Source organism: Neocloeon triangulifer, unplaced genomic scaffold (genome assembly GCF_031216515.1).
Source record: "Neocloeon triangulifer isolate White Clay Creek 2 clone unplaced genomic scaffold, ASM3121651v1 ptg000008l, whole genome shotgun sequence".
In the NCBI taxonomy this organism is placed as follows: domain Eukaryota; kingdom Metazoa; phylum Arthropoda; class Insecta; order Ephemeroptera; family Baetidae; genus Neocloeon; species Neocloeon triangulifer.
Window position 1 is genome coordinate 1,934,063 of NW_026775550.1, and position 26,982 is coordinate 1,961,044.

Consider the following 26,982-nt stretch of genomic DNA (forward strand, 5'->3'; position numbering starts at 1 on the left):
TGCCAAAATATTTTAATAGGACTGCGCGGGAGTCGTTCTAATTGGCCGGCTTGTCGTGCCACAGATGTGAATTATTTTTCAAATAATTTATTTACGCTACTTAGGAAAAATGTTATTATTTATTTCATAGGTTTTTGTTTTTTTCAAAGTAAATTTTTAAACATTACAAAATTTTAGATTTATTGTTACTTAAAAAGAACTGTTTAGAGTCGATGCCACTTTTTTAAAGTAATTCAGTGCTCACGGCAGTGGATGAGTGTTTTTGTTCAATTTATTTTTGGTAGAACAACAAAACTGGATCGTTGGGCGCTTTTTTCTGTACCATTATCAATTTAGCTAATGGATTCACTTCCAACAATTATCCAGTTTAGCTGCTATTCAATTTATTTAAATTGTTTCCCTGGATTGAATTCTAAATCTAAATTATTTGTATAAAAATTCTTTGAACAATTTATTTTTCCCTCATAATAAGGGTTTTTGTTGAATCTTTTCTGGAAAATGTGCACAAATAAATGGAATTAATTGAAATTTTATTTCAATAATACTTTAATTGCAACAACAGTATAATTTTTTATTTATGAATTGGGCAAGGAATGCTTTAGTTTGTTAGCAAAGGTTTATTGGACTTAAATTTAATGAAATATTTAAATGTATTCAATTTTCCGTACTTTTCTCCTAAGAAATCAATTATAAAGATTGTTAGTTCATAATTATAAAGATGAAGAAAATTCTACACTAGAAGTTCTGAATTCTTGTGTCGGATCATCTTTCGAGGCCAAAGTTTGGCGACCTACAGAGGTCAAGTAGAGATTAAAATCGTGTTTTAATGGCTGTATAAAATTTTACAAATCCGGTTTGGCCGAAATATTCAAGATTTCAGGAATTCTTGCACGTTTGCATCCACTTTAATTTGAGACGGACATTTTTGGCGTTCGCTTTTGCAGCAAGATGAGTCAGAGTTTATTTAAACGCGGCGCGGTGATGGCATCGCGGAGTCCGTCAGGTGTTCATCCTGCCAGCGCATTAATTATATTATAATGCGATGATTGCCGCGTGGAGGTTATTTATTGCTGCCGCTGAATAATGCCGTATGCAGATGAGAAAGACGCTGCCCGTGGAGAGCCATCTCGTTCGGACCGAGTGCTGTGTTTGTATAAGCATGGCTTGAGAGAGTGTGTGTATTTGAGGATTGCGCGGCCACAAATATAAACATGAATACGTGCGCGCCCCTTCAAGATCCTCCTCGTGTCCTTTCACACACTCACAAAGCTCTCCTCGTCGGTAATGAGGAGCTTTGCAATTTGCTTACCGTGCTTCAAGCCAAGATGGGACTAATTCAAGCTGCTTTTTGTAAACCAGCGGCATGATGTAATATGCAAGGAATGGTTGTGCCGAGTATGCATTAAAGGATGTATTAAAATTTAAAAGCAAAAGTATACGCCAAAGGTCTGCTTTAAGCGAATTATTTTAATTTTATAATCTGATGCATAAAAAATGTGAGAAAAGAGTACTTTGAAGTAAAAAGAATTTTCATTAAATTAATTTAAATGTTGAAATTGATGAAAAATGTTATTGAATAAGTATTTTTCAAATTTAAAATGCACCATTTATTGAATGAAATCTAGTAAATCTTCAAAAACAATATTTTCATATGGTTTTCATTTTATTATGATATCTATTTTTATCCAAAAATCAACTAAATCCAAGAATAAAAATCAAAATCTTATAACATTTGGTCCTAGCTAGGAATGAGAAATCTTTAATTTTTAAAGAGAATTACAAAAGAAACAAAAGCTACAAATTTTTACTTTTCTACATTTAAAATTTATAGGGGATTTACTTTTCATTTCACAAATTTGGACTTGCCATCTGAGCTATGCTGATTCTTAAGCTTTTGACACTGAGAAATGTACCATCAAAACTGAATGAACAAATTTATTCGACCACTTTTATATTCCATATAATCCAAAAATAATACCCACATCTCTGAATGGCAGCGATATAAATATTTGCACGTCATCCGTCTGCTGCGCAAATAGTCTGCGGACGGCTTAGCATAATCTGGATGATAATCTGGCAGACTAAACAACTCAATCAAAAGCTTCTGCGACGCACACAGCCCACAAATTAAAATAAATTCGCATCTTGACGTTTGCCTGTTCGGATATTCGCACGTGAGACCGAAGCTTGTATCAGAGAGTAATAATTGCGCCATACGCCGGCCGACTGCTTTTAATTGTTATTTTACAACTGTAGTTATCCCGGCAGCTGGCAACCCAATTATGCTGCCGTGATATCTGGAGTGCTGTTGAACACCATTTGTCGTCGGGCCGTGCGATAATTAATTCCTCTCCGCAGCCAGAGACTGCTTCGCTACAAGTCTCAACAACTGCCTAATCAGCACCTATGGCCGTAATCTACGGCGGGCGGAATTTAGATAGAGAAGTGGAGCAGTTTGGCCAAATCCGGCACCGATCCACTCTCGGCCACATCTGCATTGTCATTTGGGGGTGCGGATAAGGACGCGTCACCTGCAGTCAAAACTAATGAATATTGATGCAACAAAGCGGATTGTCCAAAGTGGTTTTCTCATTAGAAACAAGAGGGCATCAGCATGATTGGTGTAGTTTGCTTCAGCTAATAAATTGACCTAAAAGTGGTAATTTTTTAAAAGATGACGTTTAGGATCGAATCCCTTAACTTAATTTTGAATTTGTTTGAAGAAGTTGCCACTTGAGGAGATCATGGAAATGAAGAGATCGGGCTTTTCCTCGTTGTGAAATTAAAAAGCAAATGGCTTCTTCAATTAGTCAACAAGCGATTGCTCATGAAATAGAGTCGCAGACCGTGACCGAAACTGGTTTAAAAAAAAAAAAATACTTTTACAACGAGGATAAGCCCGATTTAATCATTTCCTTAATTTTTAGAGTTTGGTTAGTTTAGCCTGGGCTGAATTATTCCTATGATTTGCTCGCATAAAGATGTAAATTATGCTGATTGCCATGAAACATACAAATCCGTGATAACTATTTCAGTCAATTTTCAACAAAACTTGGTACTAATGATAAATAATTACCAAAAATAACTTGCTTAAAATATTGTTATACATATATATTTATTATATTAAGTAAAATTAATTTTAGTTTTACCTTTTATCATAATAAATGTAAATGTTATATTATACAATTGAATTAATTTATTTTTACCTATTAAATATACTAATAACATTATCTTTAGCCAAAAGCCGGATCAGAGCCTTTAATTAATTTGTCTTACATGATGGTTTCAAAAATATTTTAAAGGAGTAGCATGAAATAGCAAATTTTAACTCATTTATTCGTCACAATAATCATATCCGAAGTTTTCATTGTGTTCTTATTAATTAATTATATTAAAAAATCTTTACTGCATTACTAAACTTTCAATTCCCTTGTTAACCATTCAATTAAATTGAATGCTTAAACTTCACGTGAATTTAATAAAAAATTGTGACCCAACAAACCTCATTGGAAAAAAAAATGAAAAAAAGTCCAGGAACATAATGGACGTGACAATACCCTAGCTTTCTAAAGTACCAGCCGGCCACCTTGTAGGGTCTGCAGTTGTCAAGAAATTTTTCCATTTTTATTTAATTTTTTTTTTTCAATAAGGCTTACTCGGTTTAAATTTTTCATAAAATTTAATTACTTAATTGAATAGCGAACGTTGGATTGAATTTTATAAAATGATGCATTCTACCCAGTTGTTCCTTTTTTACTAAGATTAGTAAAAACACATTACAAACAATTTACTAACGCTTTGTAGCAAAATGGATTACAACGTTAGTAATTCCATTTTACTAACATTAGTAATTTCCATTTACAAAGAACTTACTTACATTTTACTAACCTGTTTGTCAGTCTTAGTAATTTAAATTTACTATCATTTTACTATGGTACTGGAAAGCTTTAACTAAAATAATATTGATTCAATTTTAATTGATCTCATAGATCCTTTTATTTAAAAATTTTCAATTCTGTATCACATTTTTTTTTAAATACAACACAATTACAGTATAGAAATCATAAATAAGGATAATAATTGCACTGCATGGATCTGCGTGGAACTGTCTTCTCCCTCAAAGCAAATTGTTCTAACTTGGCAGGTCACGATGTCTGAAAAAAAAATACAAAAAAATATTTTATTATACACCAGATTGAATTAAATATTAAAATTGAAAAAAAAATTATAATTTCATTCACGTGTATGTACTCTAATTTAATTGGAATTTAATGATTGTATTATTAAATATACAAAAACAAATTAACTACCTGTAATAGTCCGTAGCTCACAATCAGAGGAGGTTGAACGGAGTTTCCATTATAGATGATCTTATAGAAAGTCTCTCCATCGAGGAATTGACTTGAACTGAAAATTTTAAAACACAATTTAATATTTTTTGGGTAGATTAATATTTTCAGATAACAATTTAGTGTATCACTGGATCTAAATTATTTAAATAGAGCTTACCTTAAATAATTTCAAAAAATCAGTCCGCGAGCGCAGAGATGACGCGAGTGGAAAACAAGTCGGCTGTCGCTATCGCCTTTTGCTACGACGGGGCCCGGTGATGATGGAGGTGCGCTCTAGCAGGGCAGACGCCGGCGTATTTTTTACTCGTCTTGAGCTAGCTTTTGGCCGAAAACGGATGCAAAGCAGTTCATCGTCTTATGGAAATTTTCTTGCACATCGCACGTTGTATTAAAATGACCATCCGCGTTTAATTCACCGCACAAAAGAAGAAAAATAACACTGGCTGCGGCCATAACACACCCACTCTGCACACTTATCAAAAATGTGCTCTAAAAGTTCGTTGGGCGCTCAGGTGGAGAGCAGCGCCGAACTTGTGCGGGGGTGGGTTATCGAATGTCCATAGTAAACTCAAATTACAAAAAATTTACAAACAATTTTACTAAGAGATTTTAGTAAAGTGTTTGTAAACACTTTTTACTATCCTTAGTAAAATGTTTAGTAATTCTTTAGTAAGTTTTGTAAAATTTTACTTACCGGGCCACGAATTACTATCATTTTACTATGTTAGTCATATGTAAGTAAAGTTGGAACAACTGGGTATCGAAATAGAAAAAAAATGAAGTTTCAAGAGTAGAATTAATTGAGACGATTTGTGCAGCTCAATCATAAAATCAATAAGTCATCACTTCAAAATATATGAAATTTCCTAGTGATGAATTTTCTTGCGTTAGTTTCAAATGTCTTTTCATTAAGAAATTTATGGATCTTGCACGTGTGACGTCAGGATTCATATTATACCATGTAACAAAAGTCTGCATGAGTTGCCTTTATGGTGATGACTGCTGAATAGCATATATGGGGCGTATGCTCGAAATCCCACCGTGCTTTGATGTATAAAAGCCAAAGATGAGCTCGCCGCGGCGCCACGAGAGCATAAATTTTCTAAATGAAAAAAAAAAGAGTGCGGTTTGCGCGCAAAAAGCAAGTCTTGCAGTTTAAAGTGCGAAAGTAAAATTTCATGCATGGTTTAACTTTCATCTGGCGCGCACACTTTAAGGCTGATCTCGGATTACGCCAGGGTAAGCAGAGTAATGAGAGAGAGAGAGGAAGCGCGGCCTAGCTTAATTTTTCAGCGATTCCGCCCTCGTAAAAGTTTGATACGCGCGGAAATAACGCACGGAATTTTGTGCAAAAGCAGCAGACGGATAACAATGTGCTGAATTCGTGAAACCTGTTTCGCGCCTCGGCCATAGATCACGGAGCGAGACAGTCGCAGAAAAAAAAGGGCGACCGCTTTTTTTGCGTGTGCATTTTTCTCTCTCTCTGGCTGCGCGAAGAGCGGCCTTTAAGGTGGCCTTTAAGGCTGCGGTAGTCATGTCGCGTACGCGGCTTTTTCCGTGTCCAAAACCACCCTCTGCTCTCTCCGGCTTTTTTCCCTTTCAGCCGGCGGCGGCGAGCAAGCGAGTTTTGAGTCGTGCCCACCACATGGCCCGTATACGTGACCCCGTCACACTCGGCGCCCGCCACCGATTCGATATTTGCAAAGGGCCATTGTCGGAACAAGCGAATGTGTTTGTTGTTGGCAAAAAGCATCTCAGAGTCAATTAAAGTACTTAACTTTATACCTTGAATCTTAGGAGATTAATAATGAAAAAATATAAAATATAAATTTATAAATCTCTGATTTTGGGTCAAGAAATTTTTACCTTGGCTTTTTTTTTTGTTAAAGATATTGTCGACATTTCCTTATATTTACACCAAAAAAACACGTTTTTCCTCTTAAAAATTAATTAACAAAAAAATCAACCGGGGAAATAGTCTGAAAAAAATAACTAGAAATTTCTGTAGCAAGCAATTTTCATTACAATTCTGCTTTTTACCAGGCAAAGCACCACTTATCTTTTAATGCGATTCATTAATTAATTATGGACTCTGTTGCTTTTCAACGTATTTTCATCAAAATTATTTATTTTCATCGTCAGAAAAAAAGTCACGGATAAAGGTGTATATTTTTGTAATTTTCTAAAAAGCCACCAAAGCTGAGAACAGACGGTAACAATTCATTAAGTTTTTTATTAAGGTTGCACGTATTATATTAAAACGAACCTGAATTACATATTACATATCAAAATCAGGAATGATGGAATTAGAATTTCCCTCACTGTAATATTTTTTTGTTTGATCTTCTAAAATAACTTTTATGTATACAGCATTAATTATTATTTTAATTTATGAAAATGTAATTAAAAATGTTCAAGAAAACATAAATATTTTTTTCCTTTCTGTTTTACTGGATTTAAATTGAAAATAAGGTCATGTTTGGTACTTTTTACTATTATAGTGCATGGAATTAAATGATGTTGCTTTTAAACAAACTTAATTAAATAATGAAAATAATTTTTTGATAATTTCCCCAATCTTAAATACTTAAATGATATCTTTTCAAGCACAGAAATTAAGATAATTTTTTGAACTTAATAACTAAAAATTGAGAGATTATTGTAAATGAAAGCCTTACCAAAAATCTTAACTTTTGAAAAAGTTCCCGAACACGTACAACCCAAAGAATGCTTTTTGTTTACAACAACATTCAGGTCTTTATGTATTTTCAATTCGGCTCCAATTATTGTGATGGAATTCGTCTGCAATGGCTGGAGCAGATTTTCCACTCGAGCTAGACGTTGCTCGTTTTACGGCCGATATTCGATTTTGGGCGTAATAGGGCCACAAAACGCGCGCTCGGCGCTCGCCTCGATTATTTGATTATCATTATTATTATGAAACGCGCGGCCGGAGAAGCCATTTCCCTTCCGCTATCGATTTTATTGATATTTTGTTATAATATTTGCTTACGACGATTGATTTTATCGCACCGCGGCGTGGGTGCGTCCACTCGTGAGACTCTTGCCGGACGCGCTTTGTTCTCGGCAAATCAGTTTCATGTACGTACTCACGTCCGACAATGTTTTATGGCCCCTCAGACATTTGACGTTTATGTGCCTGCCGAGAAAAAGCTTTCAATCATATTTGTTTTGCTCATGGTGTTGTGTCGTGACTTGGTTTTCGAGACCGAAAAAAAGCATTACGTGATGGTAGCCGAATAATGCATTTGTAAAACATACCAACGTGGCATTTAGTTGTCTGTCTGAATCATTCACAGAAATCTCATTTCGTGGAGGATTTCTAAGTTTTTTTTTATTTTTTTTTTTTATTGCAAACTGAAGAATTTTATATGATTTCAAGAATATTCTTCGTTTGTAAATTTAAGTACTTGAAGTCTTCTTAAGAAAATCAATGCAATTTGTCCATTTTCTCTTTTTTCAATGTTTGTGTTTCATTATTTGTTATTTTTATTTGTTAAATTATCACGTCACAGTTGTTTTTCATATAATTATAATTAATTTCATTATTTTTTATTCTTCCAATTGTTGCAAAGCATTTTGCTCTATAAAAAACATAAATATTGGACAAAATTTTATTTTTTTAATAATATTCTTTCAAAATTTTGATACAAATTTCAAAATATTGTGAGACCTATATTAAATTAAGGTAATTTAGTATATTGCCTCATTATTTATGATTTGTTGAAATATCGCATTTTCAGTGACTACTTTGAAAAGTTTCTAAGGAGCCTTAATATTGCTTTATTTATTTAATATTATTTTTATTATTATTATTTTATAATTTTCACATAACTTTTGTCTTTGTCTCTTTGACAACATTTAGTATATTTTGGAAGTATACAAATTTTAAACGTTTGCGGGTGTTTATATGACTCAAAACAAAGCTTTCAAGCGTTAAAAGACGAATTGACATTTTTACAAGTGCTCTTTTCTTCATTAAATTAAAATCAGAATATTACAATTATTTTTATGAGCCCTCTGATACTTGAAACACAACTATTCATCAAACGATTTTTTTGTAAATTTTTCTTCCAAAAAGTTCTTAATTATTTCCATCATTTATAGGCATCATCTTTCTACAATTTTCGTAAGTCGTTGGCTTAATTGCATTTTATCCAGGTTCTCTTCATCTCTATTTATTTATTTTCTTCTTTTCATTTATTTGAATGCAGACATTTGACAATAAGCAACACAAACATGCATATAAGGAATAAGGATTAAGTTTTAAAATTTAATCTCCGCCATCAAATTTTATGCGCGTGCTTAATAATGTCACAGTTTATGCGTGCGTGTCACGGATTTGCCCGACCGCATCTTGGAACACACTCGCGCATAAATACCCATTACGAGCGCGAAGCACTTTTGAAAAGAGGCACCGCGTCGATCCATAAATCGCACCGGCTAAAGCGCTCCGTGCAGTGAAATCGCTCCTCGCGCCGAGACGAATAATAATCTTACACTTGCGGTTGAAATTTAATCCGCCGTTTTACACTGGTCGCGGCCGCACACACTCGCACTTCACGCGTGTATTTTCCATTTTTATTGCATCCCGCTTGCACATATTTTTCTCCTCAACGCCGAGAGATAGAGAAGAGCGAACATGTTAAAACGACCTTACAAAATCTGACGTTATTTAAAGACTCACTGTTGCTGCCGTAATTGGTATTGCTGTATTCAAGGGAAACCCAGAGACGAACATTTTCATTCCATTGAGAATGCATGGTAAAAAAAATGCATCAACTCTAATTATTTTTCCCTTCTTTAGAGTTGTTTATTCACTATCATATTTTGTGGAAGCGAAAACTTTTCTTTAGATTTATTGCTAATAGAAGAAAGAAGAGTGCTTGACGGGAACAATTTTTTAAAATTTTCTCTATTTTTTGTTTGTTTGTCCACATTTTTTTCATTCAATTGTTGTAAACAATATATTCAAAAATGGAATTGTTGGACAAAACGGCACCAACACTAAAACTTCCGAGATAAAAAAGACCCCATACACCGCAGTGAGCCTTCCCGTAACCGATTTTTTTCATTTTTTAATTTCAACAAAGAATAACAGCAAGAACGAAGTAAAAAAACAGTCAGATTTTTATCACGCAGTTTTTAACGTTGTTGAAAATTATTTATAAATATTTAGAATATTTTAATAAATAATCTAATTTAATCAACAGGAATGGAAAAATGTTGATTTCCATCACTTTTTTCCTTTAGCATAATTTCAAATGGGTGAATTACGCCTTACTTAGAATTATAACCATTTAATCTACAATAAAAGTGATGCAATATTAAAATCAGAAGATTTATATGATTTTGTGGAATCTACGTTCAATATTAATTTTTTATAACTATTTACAGTTCGAACTGTATATAAGGAAAATCTTTGTGAAGAAACGAAAGTTTTTTTCTTTTTTTTTAATCGTGAGATGTTGAATGCAATGATGGCGTCTTCTCGGAAAACATTCAAAGTTATTAAATTTTTCTGTACAGGAAAAGGAAAAGTTTGAATAAAATACGATACCATCGAAACCCTGATCTTAAATATAGTAAAAATATAAGATAAGATATTTAAGGATTCAAAAAAAAAAAATGTTCCAAAGAAACCCATACAAAAATTAATCCAGCTTTACTTTCTTATTAATTATTTATTTTCTTCCCTGAAAAAATAAAAATAATTTAAAAAAATTGAACTTCTCTTCTCATCGATTATTCAATATAAATTAAAAATTTACCACAGGCTTTTGTTATAATTTGTAAGTAAAGGCTTTTCTCATCATCAGTGCAGTAAAATAAATGTTAAAAAACATTTTTCCAACTGCTCGTTAAATGAATTTTTCTTCCCGTTGAATATTTGCTTACTTCATACTTCATATATAGGGTAATAGGTCTTGCAAATATCGAGATGCACTGCTTTTGCCATTTTTTTTGCTGCAGGAAAGGATTTTATTCCGGCGTTAATGGAAAAAGCAACTTTTTCAAGATTACAGCGAACAAGCGAGCGCGAATCATGACAAAGTGATGCTGGAGAGCGAATGTAATTTCCCGGCGAGAGGCATCACGATGCACCGTGAATTATGCGATACTTATATTTTACGATGAAAATGCATAAGGAGAGAAGAAGCGCGAGAGCCGCCGCCGCACTCATAATCCATTACAAAAGCAATTTCGCGGAAAGAAAATTATTTATCGAGCCGTAGTTGCTCTTGAATAATAAATAATACTCGCCGTAAAACGCAAGAGGCTTTTCTTTTTGAGTGCAAAAACACGTCGACCGCGCAATCTGCATATTTTATACAAATACGCCGGCATTAGAGGATTTCGGGATTGCACTATTTACTCTCTGGAAATCCGTCGCGCCGAGCGAGAGCAGCAGGTGCACGGCCGGAATCAAAATGAGCCGCGAAAAAGCGGCGCACGATAAATTTGCGTGTCTCGTCCTCCCTCGGTTTTTTTTACGCCTTTTTACTTCGCAAGAGAGTTTCTTTCTGGCTGCTCGCGAGAGATATAGCGGCGACTGAGTGATACCATAAAGAGTGGATCCCCAGACAGCATGAAATAAAGCCCCTCGCGCTGTCACTGCGCCCCGCACACCGCGCCGCTTCTCTTTAGGACTTTCCCAAATCCCCGCCAAAAAGAATCGCCGTCAACAACGCCGCTCCTTTTTATTGCGCCAAAGTTGGAATGGAAAAGTCAGAAATTTGCAAGCGATGCGACTTTCCGCCGGTTGCTGTCCAAATCAAGCTGATAAAATTTATGAGGGAATTTATGAGCCATAGTTTTAAAAGCATCAAAGTTTGAGTTTGAATGATGGGGACAAAATTTTTTTTTTTTTCTCAAAATAGGAGAAATTGTATTTTTAAAGAAGTAATTGCTAAAGAGACGTTTTCAAAGAAACTTGATTTCGCACAAGGAGAGATTTTAAATAAACTGGGGGAAATCTGCAGAGGAGCGATAATTTGATACATATTTACGTTTTGCTTTAAAAGATCATCAAATATGAGTAATGGAAAGAATGTTAGAAAGTTCTTTAAAAAATAGCTGTAATTTAAATTATTTTTAACCGTAAGAATAATAATATTATAGAATGATCTGATTCTGGGGATATTTCGTTTCATTTGCACTGAAGAATTGGGCAAGAAAAGCAGTTTTTTTAGTAAAAGATATCAGTCCTCAAGATCCTCACATAATTTTCAACGATGGATTCACTGACATTTTGTTCACTTTTTGCTTTTTTTTTAACTTATTCAGTGATCCGCGAGCACTAACGAATTTACATAATAACTTAAAAAAATTAATAACTATTTATTGGACTAGTCATATTACAAAATAATATTTATAATCTATAATATAATATAATATTGCATATATTTTACATTATTATTATTAACTTGTATTGTCAATTATCATTTTAATTTTTATTTAATATTTTATTTGTCTTTTATAAATACAAATTTACATTACAGATTTTTAGCAAAACAATCTGATTATTCTTGCCAGAGTATTTATATAATCGGTATCACCTTAGCCAATCATGTTAAATGATGATTAATAAAATCACTATAAACCTCCAAATTTGGTCTTCTGACATTTAACTTCAACTATTGATCAACTGTAACTGTGATAATATATCAACCAAAGAAACCAACTTATTTGTATCAATTATAATTTAATACCTACAAGTGACCTCATTTTGTTGGTTTTTCTTGATGTTAGTTCAAATTCAAACTCCAAATGAATTGAGCAATTTATGTGCAAATTAAAGAAAAATTTTATACTGTCTGGTTATTTCATCTTATTTTTTTGGTCAGAATAATAAACGCAGATAATTTTATGACAAATGTGTGAGCAAATTTATGCGCCTCTCCTAAAATCTGTCCGAGCTGCCTTTCTGCGAAATCGCATAAAATTTATACTGCGCGTTAACAAGCTAGAAGCACCAAATTGGCGGACTTTTGACTTGACAACACGCAAGCGGCGACAAGTTCCAGCGAAACGACGATCTCCTTGTGTTCTTGTTGTTGTTTTTTTTCACTTCGGGCGAGCGAAAACAAATAAAATAAAAAGGTGTCGCGATAAAATATTAACGGCGTTGTTTTCTCGTGCACCGTGTTTTATTTATTTCTTTTTACGGTTGCATCCAGTTGTGTGCACGCCTCGGTCATGTCGGCTATTAAATTTCAATTATTTGTAAATACTGCACCTCTGGGAGTTGTTACAGAATAGCCTTTAAAGAATTGTAAAAGAGGGAGGAGGAGGTGGTGCAGCCGCCCCGGCACGTGTGTTTCGAGTGCGGATGCCTTTTTCGTGCGGGTACCTCGAGGGTGTTTCTGCGCTTATCAAATATTCACGCGTGCGGTGCAATATGGATGCGTTCCTGAAACTAATTTCGCGTACTTTTTACGAGATAAACCCCCTTTTCTACTGAAGTCTAGAAGACGGAAAATCTGAAGGAATTTTTAACGGGCAAAAAAAACGGTCTTAAAATAAAATTAATATTGTTGGTAATATTGTACGCATTATGACTGAACGGTCTTCAAAATAGCATAAATTTGGGAAAATTATATATATAATTCTTATATATCATTGCCGAAGCATGATATTTTTAAATTAATTGAATAAACGCTTCTACATGGCTACGTAAGCTAATATGCAAGACCTAATTTTCAGGTTAAAATTAAATTATTATTGTTGGCAATATTGGGCGTATTATGACTAAACGGTCTTCAAAATAGCATAAATTTGTTAAAATTATATATATAATTCTTATATATCATTGCCGAAGCATGATATTTTTAACTTAATTGAATAAACGCTTCTACATGGCTACATGAGCTAATGTACATGACCAAATTTTCAGGTTAAAATTAAATTAATATTGTTGGCAATATTGGGCGTATTATGACTGAACGGTCTTCAAAATAGCATAAATTAAAAATAATAATAATAATAATGAGCGCGAGCGCACAATTTTCGAAAACTTGAGCGCGAGCGCTGAGCGCAGAATCTCGTTGAGCGCGATCATGAGCGCAAAATGTCTGAGCGCAGACAAGTATGTTTAAAATGTCAGTTTACCATTCTTCAATAAATTTAGGAGGAGGAATAAATATATAATGTTATTATTTCATTCCTGTTAAATTATTGAAATAAAAACTCTCCAATTATTCCCGGCGTCCAAATGGACCAAGTGCGGAACTGCTGCCAAGGGGCACTCACTCCCCCCATTTTGTCCCCGACTCATCCGGGGAGTGCACTCGGGACACTAAAACACGCCGGCCGAGACAGATTTGCGAGTTACCTTTTTTTCCTCCGCAAAACAAACTCGAGCCGCCGCGCAAAAAGCTGCGCGAATGCTCGTGGGACGCGCGCGGAGCTTTTTTCAAATGCACTCACGTCCGCCGCCTCACCTTGTGTAATTTTCATGTGTGTGTGTTACTTTTCCGCAATGCATTTCCCAGGGGAGCTCATAATGCAGCAAGACCATTGTGTGTCGCTGCCCCGGACAAAGCGAGATGCGCCTATGTATAGAAATTTGCGCCTATTATTTTCATTTCAATTCACATCTCGCGCAGTCCCGGTGCATCTCTCGTCTCTCATAAACAAATGACCTACTTATATTATAATGAATGTATTTTATTGTTTCCTATGAAAGTATACCAAAGCAGAGGATAATTACACAAGCGTTCACAATCAGAGATAAATTGTCAGATTGATATAAATTCTGGGAAACTCAATTTAGATTTCTCTGATTACAATTCCGTGACGGCAATCAAGTTTCAATATTTCATTAATTTAATTTACCTATTATTTGTTTGTGAATTGATTTGATTTCATTGAATTTTTCATCACGTTAATTGAAGCATGTTGTTTTTATCAAGTGTATTCTATATATTTAAATATGATTCAAACATTCAACCAATTTAAGCAAATTATTAATTTGACTTTTGATCCAAATGTTTTGTGGGCACCAGAATAATAGCTTTTTAATTGGGCAGCAATGTTTGAAACAAAATTATTCACTGTTTACCTTTAATCTCGGATTTTATTTATTCTCCTTGTGATTATTTTTCCCATTAAAATTGTAATAACTGTTTTAAAATAAATGTGATTCTGGAAAATCTGGAATGATCTGGTTGAATCCCTGAACCAAATGTGAATGGATAAATTATTTTTGCTAATTGTGTGAATTCAGTGAATTACAATATATATTTTTTTTTATAATTGTTTTATTTTTATATAATGCTTATCATTTCCTTCGAGTAGTTTTGGTACGTTTAAATTTCAGAAAATTGCTAATAAATAGTAATTTTTGTTTCTTGTTTTGATTTCCTTAATAATGAAAGTCAAATTTATTAATAAAATGCTCTTATTTATGTTTCAGGTAAGCTTCAAACTTCCTCTTCGTGTGTTTAAGTCAAATAGGCTGAGAAAACAAGGTAAAACCTTTTAAAACTATCGCATCATTCAATGCAGAGAGTATTGACGTGAAAACCGGGCTATTCTTCTTTGAAAATTGTTTTATTTTCTAAATTATTTTTAAAAAAATGCCAATTTCAGAACCAAGTTCTATGAATTTCTTCGACTCTCCTTCATTGCAAGAAAAAAATCGCACAAAAATTCAGAAAAAACGCAGTTCACCCTAATTAATTTTGTTATAAATTATTCTTTTCCATAGTAATTAATTAACATATTTATCTATCAAATTTATCAACCGCAATAAATTTTATCCCAATTGAATCAAAATATCGCCAATAAATTGCGGCGAGCTGACAATGACGACATCGAAACTGTCTTTACAAGCCACTTTGTCCAGCAAGGCTCCCCTTTTTGTGCGGCCACGTGATTAAAACACCGCCAGGGCACGAGATAAGAATCGGAAAGCGCGATGGCACCGAGATAAGTGGCCGAGCGTGTATGTTTTGAATGTCGGCCGAGTTGGGAGGAGGAGGACTGACTGCACTTGACCCGCCGCGGCCAGAATCAATAGCATTATACGTACACTGCGGCTGTGGCGCGCGGGCCGGGCGGGCTGCCTACTTTCAAGGGGCGCTTCTTGCTTTGATCTCGCGTCAAATGAGAAGGAAGCGTTTGCTGCGGAAATTGTGTTTTTTGCCTGCCCCGGCGTAAGTGGCAATTCAGCGGGTTCGCGGCGAATAATTATTATATTCGGCCGCGCGTTTAAATTCCACTTGAAAACCGAGAGATTTTCGTTACAAAAACAAAGCGGCTGAAAAGGGTTCAAGAGACTCTAAACGAATTTCCTCCTCGGTGCGGTTGTTTTTTGCTCTTTTGTAGAGTATCGATGACGTTGGTTGTGCTTTTCATTAAACTTGATAGCATTGATGTGATTTCAAAAGCAATCAAAATCCAATTTAAGAAATTTTAACAAAGTAGATAAATTTACATGCAAAATTGAACCGTGAAAATTTTAAATCATTTTTACTGTGTTTTTCTTTACATGCATGGCGTAAAATAATATCGGAATTATCAGATGAAATAATATAATTGTCAAATTCAATTCCTTGAATTCTTTTAATGATGATTTAACATTATATTAAATCAGATAATATTTAATTATAATACTAATAAAATCTCTAGACTACCTAACGTCGCTTTCGTTTTGACTACTGGATTGTATGGTTGGTCATAAAAAAAATATATATATTGCATTTAATTCACGCACTTACTTGAAAAAAAAATTTGTTCATAAAATAATAAGAATCATAAACAAATATAATAAAGACTAAAATAAAGTAATTTAATAAAAAATTTTAAATTAACTAATGCGTATTAAACAATAAAATGTATTCATTTTAATTTTTAATAATATTTTAAAATAAATATTATGATACAATTTAAAAATATATTACTTTATTTATTAGGTTTTCATATCATTTATTAATTATGTTCTTGTCATTTCTGTTCTAAACATAAATTTCTGTCTAAATATCTTAATTCAATTGATAAAAATAAATCATTTAGACCAAAATGTAAAATCAAATAAATTTCAATGTGTTATACTTATAGTTTGACTTTTTGCGTGGGATCTTTCAACTTTGACGCCCGCACGTTGTACAAACTTTCACTGAAACTCTTTGTGCTCGGCGCTCTTATTATTAATCAAATCAAAACCAAACTTCCAAGTTTGTTCGCAGTTAATTCATCATACAAACAAGGCAGACTGGAAAATAATGATTCCGCAAGTCGGCGGAAAGAAAGGCGAAATGCATAAAATATACGCGCGGAGACGGCAAGTTTGCCCAATTCATTTCACTACTACTTCTCTCTTGTTAAATTTTGAGCGTCTACGTCTTCACAGCATGACGCTGAAAAATTAATTAGCCCTCGACGCAAACAAACGTTTGTTTTGCCAACGAGCAGAGAGAGAAAGAAAGAGAGCGAAAAATGAGAGGAGCGTATAATCGTAAGACAAAAAAGCGGGCGCGTAAAAGATGTCGTTTGCCCGGGTGGCTATTTAAAAACGGTGCCATGCGGAAGACATGAAAGGGGCCTCTGGCGACGAATTGCCTCAGCGCATTATGTAATTCCGACCGGCTGTGAAAGTGGCATGCGGATAATGGAAACACAAAACAGGAGGGGCGCGAAGATTTATCAAACAAACAAACAAATGCACGCGCGCGAGGGCGCCAATAAAAATATTGAAACAAATAAATATATTCCGCGGCGAAAACGGGGATAATCGCACCGCACCGATGATGGATGGCATTTTATTTGCGTTTTTGCTCGAGCAAAGTGAGAGCGGTGGTGTCATTATTTACACTCAACCCTGTCATTAAAAGCTCATTCCTGAAAGCGTAAAAGCCTAACTAATGACGGGTTGTGTCTTCCTGATCCATTTAGATATGGGCCAAATGATATGCGCGGTTCCATTTCCAACTGAAATCTGAATTAATGGAGAAAAAGTTGAAAAAAAATATTTGTTTTTCAAAGAGTAAAAAATCCCGATACAAATGGATTTGAAGAAGTGAATGTGAGATAATTTTTGCATAATTGAAATACAACTACAAAATGCCAATATTAATTTTTACACTTGCGATATTATACATTTAAAATAAATTCCGATTTAAGTTCATATCAATGTTATTTGTATGCAGTTTCGTATCATTATTTTTATTTTCTCTTTATAAAACACTGTTTTGGTGTGTGGCTTTGTCACATGGAAGATGTCCTTGATAGTAACATGACACATGACTTTTGATTTAAAATTTGAACACGAGCAGAAATTCTATATCGTCTTAATTTTGTGATCTGGTTATGAAATTTAAACTATTGCCAGCCAGTATTGCAGATCTAAAAAACCTTTTTGGACTAATAACAAATGTAAAACAGATACAAAATATTTATGTTTGCTAGTTTAATATATTATATAATAATATATTATATTTTAATTATAAGGTTTTTAAACATTTAAAAAGTTCTTTCATTTATAAATAAAATTTTTTAATTTTTTAATATTTTGCCTTAAAAAAAAAACATAATTTTTGGAATACGAAATTGCGAGAAGTAGTTTATCAAATGAAAAATCATAATTGAACCAAATTTGTAAATTTGAAATATATAGAACTGACAATTGTATAATTTAATTGTTGGATATATGAAAAATAATTTTGATCACATCTGGCCTCGATGCTGTTAGGTTTTCATGATACATATTTGAATTAGACTTACAGACTGAATATATAATGAAAATGGAAAGGATAAGTGAATAAATTAATTTTCAGAAAACAAAATAATAACTAATTGTAAGCAACATTTACAAATCTAATAATCGCCTATAAAATAAATTGTACTTGGGAATGTTAAAAATTATCAAATAATTAGCAATTAAACTGAAAATAGCACCGTAATAACTCAACGAAACTGAGCGCTTTCGTCTGCTCTGCGTTTTGTATGCACGCCCTCGTCGCATTTGCATAGAGACCAGCAATCTAATTAAGAAGAGCAGCGCTGGCTGCACAAACGAGAAGTTTGCTCCGCGAGAGTTGATCAAAGAAGCGCGCAGGAAATGCCAGGAATAACTTCTTTGAGTGTGTATTATGCATCTCTCGCGGAGTAATATGTGCAGCGCAAATTGCACCAGTTTGAGCGTCCGAGTGGAATTAAGCGCGGACACGGTGCATGCAATCAAAAGCAGCGACAAAAATGCTCATTTCGCGGGGGCACCGCTGAAAGTCACGACCAAGAGAGTTGATGTTGGCCGGGCAAAGAAGCAAGTTTCGCCCTCTCATTACCCGCCGGAGCCAGAAGTAGTCGTGAAAGGAGGAAGGGTTGAGCAACAGCGAGAGAGAAAGTTCGAATGCTTTGCTTGCGCCGGCTTATGTCTGGCTGAATCATTAATGAACTCGCCTCTGCTTCTCTCTCTCTCGGATAAAGTGATATGCCCGCCGAGCTCGAAAGGCTCAAGAGGTCGATACGCTGGCCATTATTGTTACAAGGCTGCCGGTCGAAAATTATTCTGTGGGCTGTTGAAAATAGAGGCGCGCACAAGGCAATTTGCCCTGTGCTTCTCGTGTTCTGCCAACCAAGAAACTACTCCGCGGTGATGATGGAAATTTTCGTATCAAGAGCGTTTCCAAAAGAATCAACTAGACGCTATTGTGTGTCGCCAATGAATAGAGCCAAGCACGACTCTGGCCTGCCTTTTTAAGGCTTAATGCGATGTGGGTAATAAAAAGAATGCTGATAACGTGATATATGTGAAAGGAAAACTAATATTTGAAGAAAATTGTAACAATGACATCAAATACAATAGTATTAAATAAATATTATAAATCATTTAAAATTTTATTGTGTTATTAACTTACAGATTTTGTTTCATAATTTTTTTTGGTAAATTTAATATCAAATTAATTTCTTGTACACTTTTAATAATTCGATCTGTTTTTGGAAATAAAAATTTCTTGAAAAATGGTCCACAAAATGTAACTTTTAAAGACAATTTTGAATCAACTGGTAGCAAGAATGGACTGACATTAAATTTGAAATTAAACTTATTATTGTGTTTAAAAATTTATGCTAATTTATTGAAGAAGTCTGCTGGAAATTAACAAAGGAATAACCTTATTTATTGAATTCAGTCAAAGGTATAAGAATTAAAAATTTACAGTTTAGATTTAATATAAATGTTTTTTTTTTCAAACAATTAATTCCTTCTTCAGTAATTCAGTATTCATGCTAGAATTTAAATTCATTCCGATAAGAAAAATAAAACAATTGGAATTTAAATTATATTTGTGATTTTTACAAACCTTTTCTGTTTTGCAGCTGTAAATACGTTGGAATGCGTTTGTCACGCAAAAACAGATCAACTTCAGCAAGTCAACTCTTGTTTTTGTTAGTTATTCGTGATGACTGTGATGAGCTCAATGAGCTGGCGTGTTTTACGCAAAGTAATCAGATTGCGGACGAACGACAGGCAGGATTTCTCGCTCTCTTCGTCGTTTGTGTCGTCAAATAGCTCGAAGCTGAAACAAGGGGCGAGTGAGAGTTAATTTAGGTCTGTGCGTATCTCAAATCACGCGAAACACTCGGACTGAAATCAACCATCTGTCACTTTGTTGTGCCAGCCGAGGCCGAAATTAGCTCGGACGCTTTGAGACTCGCAGCGTCTCGCGGCGATAAGCGGTCTTAATTTATGGCGACGGAGCTCTTTTGAAATTCGGCTGATGAAAAATCACACGTAAATTGTGGCCTCTTTAACATTCCCGTCGAGAGCTGGCTCGAGGCGGAAAAGTCTGCCATTAAACCCTTCCTTTGACCTTTCAACTTTTCAACTCTTCTGTGTCATTTTGACAGATTACATAATGCGCCGCGTGTGCCCGAACAAATTATTTAATGGGTTAGATGACAAGGTTAATGAAGATGAATATGTCAGGAGCATTTGTTTTTGTGCTTTTTAAACACTTTTGTTTTGATTTTAAAAGGATTAAATAAATAACAATTTCCATGTATTAGTTTTTTAAACTAAATCAAATCATTTTGAACTGGCACTGAAACAAAAATTTATACTTAATTTTTAATTTTCTCATTTCAAAATTGAAAAGAGCAAGCCAAACATTTCGTCTCAATAGGTCTAAAATGGTATAAAAAATTAGCTGTTAATGCAATTACTTTTTTTAAATTTATTTTCCATGAAATGAAATTATTTCAAATATTCTAAAATAAATATTTTTATAATAAAATTGTATGTATTTGCAATAATTCAAAGAATAAGTTTCATCCCATTAGGTAAAAATTGCGGGATTTTGTTTTATTTCGCAAGTTCCAAACTATTTTCTTTAAGTTTACAAGGAAGGCGAATACACAAAGCTAAAATTTAGCATATTATTTATGAAATCTAGTAAATTAAAAATTAGTTTTTTTTAAATCATAAAATAAAACTAAAGCAAATTATAAATAAACTTTTTTATTGGAAAATAGTCCTTGTTGCAACAATTTAGAGAATTTCCGTGGAAGAAGAACTATTTTAAATTTTAAAGCATATTTATCTCCTTTTTTTTTAAGACAAAATCTTGAGTTGCAAAAGTCAGAAGGCAGATAGCCTCTTCTCTTAATTAATTATGCAAACGTCCCCCGCATTTCAAGATAAGAAATTTCCACGTGCGCGCCACTGTCAAGAAAAGGGACAGGTTTTTATCTGCACACGCCAAAAATTTGTACTTCTTCTTCTTCTTCTCCCCATTCAAAAGCAGCGAGCAACGAGAGTGAATAATTAGTTGGATCCCCCAGCAAAAAGTTTCTTGAGCGGAAGAAATCTCAAAATTCGCAAAGGTGGGCGGGGATGAAAATATCGCAGTCAACCCTTTGATGAGTTGAGTGGGAAGAAGAAAAGGAAAAGGGGCTCGTCTGCATTCGTCACAAGGCAAACCAAATAATCAGTTGAAACAAAAAGAGACATCCTCGCAGGCGCTGCCGGGCTTCCCTCGTGCAGATTGCGACGTAATTAATTCCGTTTCCTCCAGCCAAGAGTCGCCCTTTATGTACATCAGCAGACTCCGCTCCTCTCGTCGTGTAATATGTATCCCTTCTTGAGAGTGTAAGAGAGGCTTTGAAATACACGACGACGACGACGTCTTCTTCTTCGCCAACCGGCGGCATCTTGGCTCCGAATTTGCAAAATAAGATTCGTCTTGCTCTGAAAGGGCAATATTGACTCTGGCTGCTTAAGAATTTATGCTGTGCCAACAGGAGAAAAATCGCCGTGTGTATGAAAGAAAAAAAATTTATATATATTTTATATATACCGGCCGCGATTTCACCCTAATGTGCTGTGCGCGCAACTCCTGCCAAGAAAAACGGCGAAAGTTGTGAAAATCGAACAACGCGGCACGCACCGCGGGAGCATCAAAGAACGCTATTTATCAAAAAAGTACGTGTGTTTTCTTTTCTTTGACTGGCGTGCAAATACTGACAAAAAGTTTGCACGAAAATTATTATTATTATTATTAAGGCCGAGTCCCTTTCCTTTTTGTTGTTTGTAGGTGGAAAAACATTTCTCGCGTCTTGACACGCGGTTTCATGTTCAAAATGAATAAGTTTAGTATCAAACTGCCAACTAGTGACGCCTGATAACGGACATGACGTGCCTTGATAAATTCTGAAAAAAAGTCAAATATATCAACTGACTAATGAGACACTTTTGTAGACATTTTCAGGTAAATAACGGTTTTGAAAATAGTAGATTTTTGTATACAAAATGAGGCTTTTTTGATACGAATTTGGAAGAATATGAGTTTTTATAAGCATCATCAAATCAATAGAATATTAAAAAAAAGTTTCTGATAATTAAGTTAAAAAATTATGCATGAAAAAAGAAGGTTTTTTTATTTTGATTCCCAGAATATGGAATTCCCTGAGCAAGTTTATCGGTTCATTTGAAAAAAATAATTAAAAATAAAATTATAAATCCGTCAATTGAACAAAATAATTATATTATCAGCCTTGTGTCTCTCTTCCTAGTCCAATTTAAAACCAAATTTAAGGAGTTCAATTCCAGTCTGCCGGATGCCGGATTAAAAAAACTTCTATTTAATTTAATATATTAATAATTATCTCCTAATTAATTAATTTTAAATGATAAAATGTTGTATTTGAGCATACTTTTGAACCAAATATAAACTGAACTGTGAGAGATTTCTTCTTAAAAACGTTTCGCAAAGCAGAAAATAAATGCAAAATTCGCCTTCTCTCCTCATTACCGAATTCCTGCCATCGCGACGAAAATCGCTTCCGCCTCACTAGGTGCGCGGAAAATTAATTAATGAAGTGGAAAATATCTCAGCATCGTCTCATCGAAATTGCAGGCAGTGAACACAAAATGCGAGAATTATACATGGAGCTTTTAACAAATTGCCAGCACAGGCTGCACGTCAACCGGCCGGTCGGTCTGCAATCATAATCAATTTTGTCGCCCGCTCGGCACACACAGAAAGATGGGGTTGTGTATGTTCTGATTCGCAGCCAGCAGGTTGCAGAGAGAAATACTCGCGGGGGATGAATATGTATGGACGTGAACACTGCGCAATGATGACGACCGGGCAATCAGGAAATTACCTCGTCACGTGAGAGTGTTTAATAAGGAAATTCGGTGCTGCGGCAAAAGCGAATATGTCATGTGCAAGGGAAATTGATTCTTGCTCGAAATGCAGTCTCAATTTGTCAAATTTCGATTGCGGTGCGGTTGAAAAAAAAATTGAAACACGGCAATATAAAGAAATAAAAATTGGAATACGGCAAAATGAAGAGGTCCTTTTGACTGAAAATAATTAAGATCAATTAAAATAAAACATTGATTTTTTTTTTACTTCACTGAAGTTTGGAAGTTAACATTCAAGATAAAGATCCCATTAAAAATTTAAACCCAGCTTAAATAACTTTAAAGACAAAATGAAATATTTAGCACGGATAAAACAAAAAATTCTGGGAGGTTTTGGAAAAATTAGGTGATTTTGATGGGTTAAATAAGCACTTTTTAATTTATTTATTTGTTCTCCATTCAATATTCAATACGTAGTCATAATTTTGCAACTGAAATAGAACTGAATTGAATATTACTTGGGTAATTTTAGGAGAAAAACGTCAAACGGGTGATTAAATTTTACATCACAATTAATTATTGTTTAATGTGTTTTTGTGTGAAATATTTTCAACTGGCAGTCTTTTTTTTATATAGCTGAAAGAGATTGTTAAAAGTGATTCAAGATTGGTAATTTTGAAATAAAAATTATATTTATCCTTCATTAGAACATTTGAGTTCATTTTTATTGTGCTTGAATAAGCCGAATTTACAGGTATTATTTCAATGTTATTATTTATATCGTTTAATAACTAAATTAAAAAAAAAAAAAAATATGTATGAAAATTCATCTGCATAACTAGCTTTCCCCCTCTGTTATTGCAAACTCAGTCATCCTTCACAACAAATAACCGAGTATAACGTCAGTGGTGCATGAATATTTGAATGCATCTGATGAGTGCAGTTGACTTTGACTGGCAATTTGAATAATTAGAGTGTGTCTTCCGTGGGTGTAAACACGTGCGGAATTAATAGTGGTGCAGCCGAGTGATGCGTGCTCGTCACTTCTCGCTCGTGATTGCTATTCCGGCACTTGGATTATCCTTATCATGCGGCCACTCATACATTTATGCATGCGCGAATCACCCTCGTGCATGTAAATATGTCGATCGAAATTCGCATGTTCGCCTTTCCCCCGAGGCAACCGTGTATTTTGGGGGAGAAGGACCTGCTGCTGAGAACTCAAATCGAGATCAGGTACGCATTATTATTGCGGAAACGTTCACGACGGCACAACTCAAAAGTGTCAACTACACCTTCACGTCGCTTGCAAGTTGATTGCCGCCGATCTTTGAGTTCACGCACAATGCACAGTCGCCGTATTTGATGCTTGTCACATGCAGGTTGCTCCACTAAAAAATCCATTATTCGATCTGTAAATTTTGTGAATAATTTTATCTGTTTAAAAAGTGCAAGTAATTTAAGAAGAAGAAAATTATTCAATACATTGCTTATACAATTATATAAGTAATATTTATTTTATTATTTACAAAATAAATTTAGCAATTAGATTTATATTTTTTTTTTATATTTTTAAATATTTCATTTATTATAATATTAACGTTCTGTAGTTTTAACTGTTAGTAATTGTTGTTTTTTCATTAAAAAGAAACCCAATTTTTTTTTAAAGTAAACGGAAATTTAAAAATAAAATATATATTATTATCTTGTTACATTCATGAATGAAAGACTTTATAAAGTCAATTCAGTCCTGGTTCTATCGAGGTTCTAGTCTATTTGATGATAAATCGAGGTATACTGACATTTATGATTTTAATTATAATTACATAATATAACTAAATAATCATTCATATTGTGCAAAAAATAACTGTTTTTGTTTTTTGTTTTTTTACTATATGAAACCTGTAAAAAGTGAAATAATTAATAATTGTTAAAAATAAAATATAATAACTTGCAACTGAACTCCTTGAAAAAAATAGGCGATTTTTTGTGTGAAAAATTGCAAATTGGAGATTATTTTATGCATCTCATATGTTTTATTTAAGGTGTAATTCTGAAATGATTAGAATGACCTATTTTGGCAGTTTGTTGCAAAGATAAATCTCTAAATAATTAAAATTACTACTTTTATTGACCTTTTTTAAAGGGGATTTTACGTGAAATCGTTACTACATTGTTGTGCCGGTATAATTATGTTGAAGTTTCAACTTCGGAAATTCCATCCCTTGAGCACACGTCTATATATTCTTTTGAATTTCCGCTCTGGCGGGATTTTGCAGCTTGTTTACTGTCGGTGCGTCTCTCACAGTGGCTGGCTGACGCTGATTAATAGCTCATTATTAGCACATGAGAATAAGCCGGTCTCTCTCAATATAGAGACTTCATCCGAGCGCGGGATGACGTTCGCGTGAAAAGCGCCCCACACCGCCGACATTGAGGCCTGCCTACCTAGCAAGATGCAATCAATCCCCTTGTTATGGGGCAATAATAAAGAAAGAGCGTAATATGCGTGCTTTGCCCGGCTTTTCCTCTTCTTCCAGCTGCCTAAACTTTTTGTGCCGAGGTGCCTGCCGTGCAGAAAAAAAGTGGCAGCCAAAAACGCAGCCGGCTTTTGCAGCTTTTCCTTCCGCCACAAGGTGGGGATGTTCGATAATCGATAACGCACACTTTTCACGCGATACACAATTTTTGCTCCCTTGGATTTTTTCCCCGACTCAACAACCTGGAAACACGGCAGCTCATCCGTTTATTCTGATACTCTGTCTTCCTTGTTTACTCGGCGCGTCCTTTGTCTCGCAAGGATCTTCTTTCTCAAGTGGTCTCCGGCCATTGTCTCCACCTGGAGGCTGTGTATCCCAGCCAGTTCGACGCTAATTGAGTTTTTATACTGAAGAGCAGAGGAAGAAAAAAAAACATGTTGACTCTTAAAACGCCGCCGATCGATAATGAGATTTCTTTCTTTCATCACAGGTGGAAACAATGCTGCAGAAACTCTTTCTCTCTGGTGAATAATTGCGCAGCTACAATTCCAGTTGTTTTTACAAAAAAAAAGCAGAAGAAACAACTACTCGGTCGAGTTTTCATTTGCTGAAAGGATTACTCGTCTCGGTTGTTTATTTTGCCATTTTATTTCCAGCAGCTCACTTTGAACTAACTTGTTCTCCAAGCCCAAGACAATCTTTTATATAAATGCAGAAAAAAAGCTTCTACTCTAACGCTTTGAAAATTGTTGAAAATGAAAACCGTCATTTAATTTATGTAAATTGTTCAAGAAGATTATTGTAATTAACAGCAATTATTATAATAATTGCTGTTAATTCAAGAAAACACACAAATTGTGAATACGAGTCTAAATTTTTCACCTAAATGATGCCTGTTTCTCCACCAAAAAGATTTAATATTACGAACACTGTCTGACAGAATGCAAAAATTCGATATTTAGATTAGTAATATGATATTTAATATTTTACTTGTTTTTTGATGGCAATACACTTACAGCTTTTAATTAATTCAGGAGTCCTTTTTAACGAGGGTAATCTTATTTCGTTAAATATAGCCTCAAAATAGTTGTTAAGATATTTATTTTACCAAATTATTTAAATTTACCCTTGCAATAACCAATAACTTGAATTTTGTTAACTCAGAAATTTAATTATTAATTGAAATTAATTTATAATATTGATAGGAATTCTTGATGATGATAAATAAAAACAAGAGTGATAACCATAAAGCATAATTTGTATTGAGTAAAAATAATTATGCAGAGGTTGAGTAAATTAGATACATATCAACTTTTTAATAATTAGTTTTGTTTTTATCAATTAATAGCTGAACAAAATTTTACATAAAAAATTGAAAATTTTCGTTTTTTAATTAATTATTTTTTATTATAAAAAAAAATAACAATATAATTTAAAACGGGAATGATATAAATTAGTAAGCAATTTATCGTTATTTTTAATTAAATACAATAAACAACAATCCATTTTAATATTGTTTGTTATTTGCAAAAGATGG

At 34.0% G+C, this 26,982-nt stretch overlaps 1 protein-coding gene and 1 long non-coding RNA gene across 2 annotated transcripts in view; one reads left to right on the forward strand and one right to left on the reverse strand.

Annotated features, from left to right (window-relative positions):
• LOC132194628 (chaoptin) overlaps nucleotides 1–26,982 on the forward strand; it is a 189,842-nt gene that overhangs the window by 37,717 nt on the left and 125,143 nt on the right. The gene's annotated exons all lie outside the window — the stretch shown is intronic.
• LOC132194838 (uncharacterized) lies at nucleotides 4,072–4,846 on the reverse strand. Its single transcript, XR_009441585.1, has 3 exons — nucleotides 4,510–4,846; nucleotides 4,311–4,407; nucleotides 4,072–4,154 (listed from the first exon to the last, which is right to left on the reverse strand). It is a non-coding gene; the product is annotated as an uncharacterized LOC132194838 (long non-coding RNA).